Source organism: Bison bison, unplaced genomic scaffold (assembly GCF_000754665.1).
Source record: "Bison bison bison isolate TAMUID 2011002044 unplaced genomic scaffold, Bison_UMD1.0 scf7180017864484, whole genome shotgun sequence".
NCBI classification, from domain to species: domain Eukaryota; kingdom Metazoa; phylum Chordata; class Mammalia; order Artiodactyla; family Bovidae; genus Bison; species Bison bison.
This window is the reverse complement of record NW_011495044.1, coordinates 487,686-488,066: the sequence shown is the minus strand read 5'-3', so window position 1 is coordinate 488,066 and position 381 is coordinate 487,686. Positions and strand designations below refer to the sequence as shown.

The window sequence follows — 381 nt, the reverse complement described above, 5'->3', positions numbered from 1 at the left end:
CTGGGACGAGGGCCAGGCCCCTCCCTCACAAGGCACAGGCTTCAGAGGAGCTTGGGCAACTGCCCAGGCCCCTTCCCCGAGAGCCGAGGGCCCAGAGGCCACCAGAATCCCACTTGGGGACACAGCTGCTTGGACGGAGAGGTCAGAGCAGCCGCGTGGCCAGTGCCGGTACAGGCCCTGGACCGTTGCTTTTTGGGGTGCTCTTTCTTTTGCTAAGGGCTTCCCTGATAGCTCAGTTGGTAAAGAATCCACCTGCAATGCAGGACACCCCAGTTCTATTCCTGGGTCAGGAAGATCCCCTGGAGAAGGGAAAGGCTACCCACTCCAGTATTCTGGCCTGGAGAATTCCATGGACTGTATAGTCCAAGAGGTCGCAGAGAG

General features: G+C 59.3%; 1 protein-coding gene across 1 annotated transcript in view; it reads right to left on the bottom strand.

Moving 5' to 3' along the window:
• The window catches only part of RRBP1 (ribosome binding protein 1), a 51,256-nt gene that overhangs the window by 7,334 nt on the left and 43,541 nt on the right, over nucleotides 1-381 (bottom strand). The window lies entirely within an intron of this gene.